The following is a 10588-nucleotide window of genomic DNA, read 5'->3' as shown; positions in this document are numbered from 1 at the left end:
CATAGGCCATACGTTGAAGTGACCGCTCGTCGAGGAAGCCGTAAACCAAGGAACACGATAGGCCATGCCAAGATTTCGCTCCGTTTTTAAGTGTAACAGGTACAGACCGTAAAAAAATCAATGGCCGTGGCCTCGGGGGGTGAATTTACATCATTGGACCGGCAGGTTCTGTGAAAAAGATTTGCGGCGAGCTTGTTTATAACATTGACGACTGATGTTACACTTTCTTCTTAGATACATTTTTTTCCTTCAGTCGACGAGAAGAGACATTTTTAACCTCTTAACTGCGGAATGTAGTTTGGAAAATCTCTCGTTTTGCGCTCAGTAAAAACAAACATGAAGTGTGCATTTGTCAAACGCAGTTAACCGGTTAAGCAACTATTTGCTTTGTAATTATAAAGAAGTAGTTTTTTAGATACAATTTCACAAAATTTTAGCAATTGTTTGTGTAGAGTGACCGATACATTGGATAATGGCGTGCGTAGTGTTGTGTGAAATATTATGCAAATGACGTTTAAAGAGACTTGGAAAAAGTTTGTAATATAAGTTCACAATTGCTAAAGATAGTGGGACTCAAAAATCTGCTTATAATATTTCTTATAATGATACAAATAACGATTATTTTGATATTGTATATAAGGAAAGTATAGTTAGTCGGTAATATGTATTCAGGTAGTATAATTTCTCGTACATTTTCAATTTACAGAATTTTCATTCATTTATACCACAGTTCTTGTATAATATTGATTGTTATATAATTTAGTATTGCTATATTATTTACATATAAATTAATAATAATTTCAATGTTCCTAGTGTTGGAATATATGTAATAACAATGTAATAATGATATCACATCTAACCAATTAACTGCGTTCGACGAGTATACACGTCCTAAAGCTCAAAATGGTATTAATTTGTTCAACGATGAATTATTTATTTTTTCAGTTACATATGTAATTTTCCGTTTTGTTTTAGTTTTCCGTTAGAATATATTATAGATATATTTTCCCTGTATTTTACGAGTGTATACATATTTCACTCTTTGATTTTATTGTGCGCACAATAAGTGATTTTTTAGTAACTCTTTTTATTAATTCCAGCAGGTAACAGGTTAATAACGATAAATGACAATTCTGAATCGTATTTTGAAAAATCTTGAAATAAGTTGTATCGAACAGTTTCAATCTTTAAAACATTACATATTTAAAAGTATACAAAGTTGTACCTTAAAAACAAATTTATATGTTTAAAAGTATACGAACTTATATTGTAAAAACAATTTCATATTTTTATTAACAAATTTATAGATATATTTAAAAGTGCCCGAAATTCGATTTATGGATTTGTTTAATGCGAGTTTGATGTTCAGTGTGAATTTGATTTCAGTGTGAAGTTTCGGTGTGATTGTGTGTTATGTTTTTATTATATGCCGGTACGACTTAATATTATGTTAAACGTTGATGTTTGTACTTTTAAATTAATTCTGTTCACGTATATTCCCCAATTAATTAATCCGACAAAAAGTTTACGAAATTACATTCTAATAACAATTTTATATTTTCGTTAGCAACAAGTATGTATATATACTTAAAAATATCTAAAGAAGCATGACTCCAAACAGTTATTGAAACAACCTGCACCTTTCTTATCCGGCCATTACCGTTCATGACGTAATGAATATCGACCGTTAAAACCTCTAACCTCATAGCCCATAATTTCCCAATGACGCGCATCGATTTTCATTTACCGACTTTCCGAATAAAGATGAGGGACCGAAGCTTTCAGCGCGAAGAAATATCGTTACGGACACAACGCATCTGCGTGGGACACCGGATAAAAAGAATTCTCCCGCTGTGAATGCGACTCAACACGTAGGCGTGGCCGTATGCTAATTGTGGCAAATCACAGCAGGCAATGATTTGTTCGTCTACGATCGTGTAAACGGAAGTTTTTCGCGTAGAAAGCAGGGGTAAGAAGCCAAACTAACTTGCGACAGCGGTCTGCCGAGTAACGGTGCTCGGACACGCAATCAATAGTACAGTGGATTAGGCACTGGGAGGAGAACACCTAAATATCTCTGTTAGGATTGCTGACAGTACAAAATGTCCAAGAGGAAAATTACACTGTTTAATGGGGCAAATATGGCAATACGAACGAATTTTCTTCTTTATGTTATTTTCAAAGTTATTTGAAGACCAATGGGGTTTTTCGCAAATAGCGGCACGCATTTTTCATTTCGCCAAGTTGTAGATGATGCTGAAATGAGTTTAACGACCTGACAGTTTATAGCTTTGAAATAACCTTGGTTCTTAAATCTCGTCACGAACGGCCTTGCGGGGGACGTTTCCCCGGGCCATTGCTCGCCTCGTGAATGCAGTTCGTCGCTGATGATCCCCCACGCGCTGCCTTTTGACGGAAAGCTGGTCAAAATTCATAATTCATAGGATTTTCATGGCAATTGGTATACTTATGTTTCTAAGGTTGCTAAATCCAAATATTTGATGAAAAATGCAAAAAACATAATCTTTAGGGACATTTTTTAAAGAGTCCATTATTTTTCGATATTTGACAAAAGTTATGTAATTAAAACATCGAATCTAATAGGATAATGTTAATTTCAAAACGTTCCCGAACGAGTTTTTTTACTTTTAAAACATTACTGAACTGACCGCTCTAAACTGTAGCTTGGTCAAATTATAATTCCTGGAAAAACTGTTAAACAAAATGCTATCAACGTTTTAGATAAATTTCTTTATTTTATATTAAACTTTTACTAATATATTAACCCTACTAATGTTGATTGTCTGTCGTGTGGTCTTTATCATCTTGCGACTGTGTGTTGTCGGTGTGTTTGCCAAACAGGGTGACTGTGTTTCAAAAATCTTGAGTGACTGAAGAAGTGCGAAAGAGGGGTGTTTGGGACTTAGCAACTGGACCGTGAGAATGAAGCGTGAAAATGCAGTGTGAACCGTCGGGAGATCATTCGACGACTAGACTGAAGAATGCGGGCTGTGTGGCCGAGGAGGACTGTCTTCATGCACTTTCGGCTCTAGCGTACGACTGGTCGACACGGTCGCACATACTTATAGTTCGCCTCTCACGTTAACTCCATCGGCCTTAGGTTTAATCCTCTGCACTCGTATGTCACGCTGGAAATGACAATGCAAATTTGTCACGGAACGTTGGAAATTGTTTTAAAAAGTACCATACTTTAGAAGATTATAAAAATTACACCTTACTATAATAATAACAAATAAAATAAATATAAAACGTTGAATTCTACTGCTGTAAATGACTTTAATTCATTTCCCTAAAAATAAATACAAGTGTACACCCATCAACATTGAAAATAAATCATAAAATGGATAGTCCTTTACGATCGACAGATTTTTCTGGCGGCAGTACCAACTAGTCGAAGTAAATATATATTTTTAAAGTAGTTCATAATAAATGTATGGATATTAAAAATATGGATTATTTTGTTAAGTTAATGTATTTTGTTGCATATTTATACTGTAGAGAATAATAAGTACTTATAATAGGTCCCGATCGTAAAATAACACTATACCCAGTAAAAAAGATAATGTCACCATACTGGCGACACCGGTTTGAAGACAAATGTTGAATGTCGCCACTGTGACGGCACCGATCGCAAAGGGTTAAAAGTGAACAGAGGCAAAGGGACTCTTTGACTTACGACGCTCGGCTTTCGACACATGGTCATTATTGGTGCACACTGAGGTCCGAGCATCGTTAGTGGAAGAGTTCCCGTGCCCCTGTGCACTTTTAAACCTGAGGCGGATGAAACTAACGTGAGAGGCGTATAGTACTAGCACAAGTCCGTCGCGTCACGCAACGCACATAGGCGACAAACCCCTCTGGCCCCTGTGCCGTTCCGCTAGACATCAAGTCATCTCCCAAGTACAGTGAACACTGGATAATTGCAACACTCAACGAGAACGGAAGGTTGCAATTATGCAGACGTAGAATCGAATCTACCCCGAGGAACGAAAATTTTAGCATGTTGGATGGAGAAAAGAACAACACGCGTGAAGGAAAAAGAAAGATTGAGAGTTGAAGCTTTCGGTAACATTAAAGATTCGCGATGAGCTTGACACCTTTAATTCAAAAATCATAGGAATACTATTTTATTTTTTACTTTTGAAGAATGCAACCTCCACCGTCATGTTTATTATGTTTTTCCGATTAAAATGACACCAAACACGATAGAATTACGACCATAAGGGTTTGTGTAATAAGAGATTGAAATTTCGGATATAGAAAAGGATCGCAAATAGAAAAGAGACGTTGAAATCATCGAGTTCGACAATAGTTGGATCACATTGCACTATTCTACTGCGGCTGGTCGTCGAGCGTTGATCCTTTGCGCTCCTATGTCGAGCGTGACTCAGCATCAGTTTTATTTACAGGTGTGCTTCTTCCTCAAGATATATTTAAAATAGATTATATTATTGTCTTAGTTTCAATATCATTAGTAAGAAGAATCGTTTACACTGCTCTCCACAAACTATCTATTTTCTTTTGTAATGCATTTCAAATATAATATCGTAATAACACAGAGTTATCGAGGAAAAAATACAAAAGAAATTCGGAATACAAAGGGTTAATATGGTTTATCGGGCAGACTATGTATATAATAGCGGTGCCCCGACGGGATGGCAGACTATCACCGAGCGGAAAAAGCGATTTGATCTCTATCGTTACATCTCACTCTGTAACATTCGGTCTTGTTTCCGCCTTTTGTTACTTCTGCGCGCTAGCAATGACCATTCCTCCTCTACGATCTGCCTTTTGAATTTTGTGTTTTTATCGTAAGTTGTGTATGCATGCGATTCTTGCACTTGTTACCAGAATAATTAAGGTAAATAGAAAATTGTGCAAGTTGTTATAACAGTAACACTTTTTGTGTTAGTTAGTGGTTGCAAAATTTTGTCAATTCAATTATGAAAATAGCAGTGGCACACATCAGGTTTTTTAATGAAATGGTCGGTCAACAGTATGTTATAAAGTGTACTTGCGTGTCACGATCACGTGCTGCATTAATAATTCATTTCCGTATGCTGTATGTTTCACGTATCACGCGACTAATCAATTAACCACCGTGGAAATAGATTTCAGCGCAGTGCCTCGTAAAATCCGACAACGCTTTGTAATTACACATTGCTCGCATGTGTTCCTTCTGTTTTAGTGCAGGTTCACTTGCCTAACAGAGACTTCCTTTTTTAAACTATTGCCATGCGGCTCATACAAGGAGTCTCTTGCCATTATGTATTTCATATGAACTCGAAAATAAAATTTTCAACTAGTTTTTTTACCATCCATAAGTTTGCACGAGACCTGTACGAAAATGTGGTACAAGGTTTCCTTTTACTATTCTGTAATTCTTCGGAATTGAAACGGTTCTTTGAAGACAGAATTTTTGCTGATATTGATACGGATGTTATGTTTTACCAATTATTCTAAAATACTACCACGATCGCTGATAGTTGTATTGTATTTTCATACAGAATCATTACTAATGTATTTACATTAAAATGGAGAATATTATATTAGTTGTGTTTGGCCTCTAGTACAATAGGATATGCACGTACTAATAATACCAGTGAACTGATATTTTAAAGTTATTAACATTGCGGGTATATAATTTATTGTATGAAAGGCCCTTGTTACTATTCATTGATTTCCGACACTATTCATTGATTTTAATAGACTGTGTTTTATTATACTCATATGTAAGAATTTCTTTTAGCGATTTACATTTTATTACTCTAAGGACTACTATTTGCTAAATAATAGTTGAAAGTGTTCAGCACCTTCATAGTTTTAATAAAAATTAATATCTTTTTAAAATTGTATGTATGTAGTACATTATATCAAACCGATGTATCAAATTTCAAGCGACTAGTGAAGTTGCAAATAATACCTAGGGAGACGTGTGTCGGGTACAAGGATCTTCGAAATCATATCTGAAACAGGAACATCTTAATTCAATCTTTCTGTTTTTCGTAAGAAACTAATTTCTTTTGGAAATTGTTTATAAACAACGTTAAAAGGTATCACGAAATTCGAAAATAGCTCCATTACATAACTAAGTCATTGATAACTTTGCTACACCATGTATACTTGAAAAGAAAGCTTTTCAAATGAACATTAGTAATTGTATATGTTTGTGAGCTAATGGAATCAGATTTTATTGATATTTATTATATTATGATATTATGATATTATTTGCCATACAAAAACATGTGATTTGAACATATGTTGATCCAATACGAACAAATATTTGATAAAATGTTAAAAGAATCTAAAATGAATTTCATGGGCACTTACTTTGACAATGGGGGTTCATAAATCTTATGAATGACTATAACAATATTTAATTTGACAGTTTATATCTTTTAATAATTTAAAATCAACTACGGAATATTATGTTACTACACGCGTTGATTAATTCAGAAATTAATTGCATAAAACTGATTAATCATATTAAAATTAACAGTGCCATTAGATTACCAAGTAGTTTCAAAATATTTCAAGTATTTTTTGACGTACATTTTAGTATGATGTAAAAATAGATTATGTCATAAAGAATTAATTTATTTCTCTAATAACGTAACATAAATAAAAAGGAATAGAAATTATATAGTAACGATAAGATTTATTATTATTCTTTTTCTTTGTATTTAAGTGTATTTGTGATTATTACTAAAGAATGTATTCCTTTAAAATTTTAATTTTCATTAAAATTTTCAATACGAAAAAAATGTGCGTATATAAATGATGGAACTGAGGACACGTGTATTCATAATTTTTACTGAAGCGTATAAGTTTTCTATTACATTTTGATACAATATGAATTCACTGTCAATTATTATTACAGTCAGCGGATATAATTATTGTTTATTAATTATGTATACATGTAATTATGCTATTAATTAAGAAGAGATTAATGGTACAATTTTAATTAACTCGTAATTATATATACAAAGTAAAAACAGCAAGTGATACAGAGAATTGAATTCAATATGCTTAATATGCTTTTTGATTGCACCCCACAAATGAACTATCACTCGCGTTGTTTTCTTAGAATTTTGTTTTTTTTTAAATCATGTTATGATCGCATTCCTTATTTTGGTTGTGTCTTCCAACATTTTTGTGTGTAGAATCACCCCCAGAATGACCAATTATAAAGGAAGTTACCTACAAATAAACTGCTCGATTAATAATATATGATTTTTATAAACCAATATACCATATGAATCATATAAATCAATTATAATACAAATTTCAAACAAACAGTCCAATAAATTGCACAATATTGTCCACGCTTATATAACAGTAACATTCGATATAATTGTCCACTAAGAGAACAATTTTTCTGCAGCAAGACATGAATTAGGAAGAAAACATGGAAGTCAGGTGACCAGATACTATCGAATAAATTGCTCGATTAGTTAAATGTACCTGACTACGTGTTTTCTCGAATTGTATATACATATGATCCTGACACTCAGTAGAACATCGGCAGTCAGATACGTTTGTGGTTATTCTATCGTAAATAGAGACCTATCACACCCATGAATTTCATTAAAATCGGCAAGAATCAGATCTGAAGCTCCCTTTGTGAATCATAGACAGCTGAGGAGTGGCTTTCCGTACATAGCAAGACGCTAGCGTACAGGTGGTTGTGGTTAGAAACTAGCAGTGGTTATGACAGGAAGTCGTTACAGGATACCGGTATCCGTACAGGCAAGTTAAATCGATGCACGCGAGGTGCTTTCGAAACTCACTCGCTCCTCCCACTACGGAGAATAAATAATAACGCGAAAGTAATGGTAGTTGTTCGCAGAGCCATAGGAAGGCAATTTCAGCGGTTTTCGCTTATGAAAGAGGAATTCATCCTTTCCTCGTTCATTCGTTGTACAGTGGCAGGAAAAAGTATTCTTTTAAACCTTCTGTATTGCTCGTTATCAATAGAGAAATTGATTGGTTGTCTAAAAGAACAGCATTTCTTACAAATTTTTCATAAGTTACTTATTGTGAGAAAGGAACTGTGTGCGATGTAAAGAACATTTGTAAAAGCTTTTGGTTCCTAATTTTAAATCACACACACACGCGTATATATAGATATCAGAAATTAATACTAAAACTACCAGATGGGTCAAAATGACCCGGTCCTGATTTCTTCTTTTACAGTTATTATAAAGATAACAGATGATTTTCTGAGAAATTATTACAGAAATTGATTTAGGAATATGCAAACTGAATTGCAAATTAATTAAAGTCTCATTAAATGCACTCTTGGAATTTCTATGAAGAAATTTTAAAAAATCAATTTAATTGCTTGGTAGTTTTAGCGTTAAGCATAGAGGATAAACGAACATTGATGATTATCTGGACAACTAACCTATACATCAAGTTTCAGTCGACATACGTTTATCAATTCTGTACACAAATGTATTGCCCATTCGCAAAGAGACAAACGGAATTGCTTCAACTTTGCATTTTTAAGAAGCAATAAATTATGTTTTACTTGACGAATGATTATTTTCATTTTTTCATTTAGAAGAAGGGCCTATGTTACGCCAGTCGTCTGTCCAATCGTTTCAGTGAATGGTAATTTGCTTTCATGCCATACTTTAAAGTTTATGAAATATAACATAGATCCTTCTTCTTGACACCTACTCAATTAGAGTATTGTTTCTTAAGTACAATTGAAAAGATTTGAACACTAATAGTTCCGCGAACCGGTCAAATGACCGGATTTAAAATTCTGCGGTTTCTTTCGTTCATCTGACTTTCTATCAATTCCTATATTGTCCCATTAATCAATTTTTCAATTTTTATCTTTCCTTTTGTTTCTGTTTTCATTAAAGAAATCGTTTATCGTCTAACTTGTTTTCCTTTATTTTGTAGCCAGTTATTTGACTGGTTACTATAAGAAAAGCTAATGCTACCATTCCGAAAATCATAGTCAGGGACAAAGATAAAACATTACTACACCGCGAGTGATTTTCATTATGTATGTCATAATTATGATTCGAAGTAGTTACGACTTAATACCTATCATTAAATCAAATATACAATACTAAAAAAACGTGCGTCCTATCTTTCGTTCCCTAAAATATGCTGAAAATGTGTTTTTACAGTTACTTCACGTATATTTTTTTGAACGTCCTTTTCATACTTTCCTATAATTAAAGGAATGTTTCTTGAAATAATTAGTGCTATTTTCGTTCATACAATACGTTACTTTCATTAGTTGAAAACAGTGTTATTTTCTGTTAATTGAATATAGTCTACGAAATGATTTAATCGGTTACTCAATCTTCACTTCTAGATCTAAATTATTAGAATTTGATAGAAAAATGAATTATCTTCTTTCTGGTTTCAATGCTACGAAAATACTAGGATACTTTTATTACAGAAATATCAAAGTTAATTTTGGAATTCTTCACGGCTCTTGTTTACGATCTTCACTGTATTACTTATTCATTCGTTACTGTCTGTGGATTATTCCGGTACTGTAAATTCTAATTAAATATTGAGCGGAAGTCGAAAATAACAAACGTACGGTTCTTTCAATCACAAACAATTAAAGGTATGAATGTCTTGGCCGATTAACAGTGACGCGCGTGAAAAAGGTCAACACAAGTGCAGACGGTGATATACTACACGAAAGGCTTATGCATTGATACTTACTGTAAAGTTACATTATGAGATTGGCACGGTACCTCTTTTATTTGTTCATATGTCTTTATGCGAAATTACTCGTATTAACCCCTTGCTATACAATACCGTGCCAGGTTCGAGAAAAAGATCTCAAATTGAAATGAACAAAAATAAATAAATCTCGATTCTTCTGGGTTCAAATTAAATATTACATTTTTCCTATCAACTGTTACACTTTAAACTAAACGTGGATATAGATGAATACGGAATTCTTCTTTGTTTCTAGTAAACTATTTACGACAAAATATTTCTTGCTGAGGCAGTTATGAAATAAATCGTAGGTTAAGGGGTTAATCCATTGAAACATCAATGTTTGCAAAGTTTTATAATGTTTTTTAACGAATGCTGCAATTAAATCTGGAATTAACATTTTTGTTACAATTAAAACTATTATTATTCTAAGGTCTATAACAAAACTTGTGAATTTAGAACTAATGTTATTCGGTTACTTCAGTTTATTGATTACATAAACTTATCATTAAAAGTCCCTATTTCTCGTGTGTCTGTATGTTACGTTTTTCTTGTTTACAAGTGTCAATGCGAATCGCAAAGATTGTCCTATTAATGAATAATACTTTTACAGTTTCCAAGTGTAAAGGAAAATTGTATTTAACCATTTCATTATTGTTTAATGAAAATTTATGTAGTAGAATTTGTAGATGAATAGAATTTTAATTGTTTTGGACCATTGACGTTGATCTATAATGTAACACGAAACAAGCATCCAACTTTGTATTTTCGAATGAAATTGGTCGTATTTCGTTCTTAAGTTTTAATGCAATGCTATACGACTAAAATGATATCATTGACCAAAATAATTATGATCGCAGTTCAA

This window comes from Nomia melanderi, chromosome 1 (assembly GCF_051020985.1).
Source record: "Nomia melanderi isolate GNS246 chromosome 1, iyNomMela1, whole genome shotgun sequence".
NCBI classification, from domain to species: Eukaryota; Metazoa; Arthropoda; class Insecta; order Hymenoptera; family Halictidae; genus Nomia; species Nomia melanderi.
The sequence above is the reverse complement of the archived record's forward strand: the minus strand, read 5'-3'. Positions refer to the sequence as shown.